The following is an 842-nucleotide window of genomic DNA, read 5'->3' as shown; positions in this document are numbered from 1 at the left end:
ATCTACCTTAGTTGAAATTATTGTAAAAAAAAAAGAATATTGTTATGCAGAATATTTTACATTCCAATTCTTACATTTAGATTGTTGAAGAAGTATACTTAAGAAACCCATTTATCGTAATGTTCACATTGACTCATCGAGATAGTACGTACACTTTGGTATATTATGTTACAAAGTCTACCGATTGTTATTTCCTCTAATCTAACAATAAAACTAAAAGGACACTTAACCTAATGGAACGTATTTATCGTTAAAATGAAAATCGTGTTCGTAGAAGAATTATTGTCTTGAATATGTTTGCATGACGCAACGAACGTTGTTTTACAATATTTGGAAACTATAAGAGTTTTATTGACGATTCAACGCGATAGGGAGTTTTATAATGTTCCATAAATTCGCAGATATTTGCACACTGTTTATGAAATAATTTTCCATTCTACATTGCCGTTGGTTTAGATATTACCACCCCAATTTTCATCGCTATTATTATACATTATACGAAAAATAATTTCGGTGTTGTGACTTATTTTGTATGTGACGCTCAGTAGAGACATAAAGGTGAAAAGGGCTATCATATCAATCCTCAGTAATTGAGATTAAGATTAGATATTTATTAATAAACTTAATACAATGCTTACATATTATCTTTTCTATAATGCTGTATAAAAGAATAGTGGTTAACTAAAAAAAACTATAAACTACTCCGTATGCAAGGCATTGCAAGGCGCATCATGCACCGAAGAACGCTCTGATTGGTCAGGGTTTTTTGTTAACCCTTTGCACTCGAGACATTTTGGAGCATTTTTGCTGAATTCCTTAGCTCTAACTTAAAATGATTATAC

Source organism: Ceratina calcarata, unplaced genomic scaffold (genome assembly GCF_001652005.2).
Source record: "Ceratina calcarata isolate Rehan_Ccalc_2016 unplaced genomic scaffold, ASM165200v1 scaffold159.2, whole genome shotgun sequence".
Taxonomy (NCBI): Eukaryota; Metazoa; Arthropoda; class Insecta; order Hymenoptera; family Apidae; genus Ceratina; species Ceratina calcarata.
The sequence above is the reverse complement of the archived record's forward strand: the minus strand, read 5'-3'. Positions refer to the sequence as shown.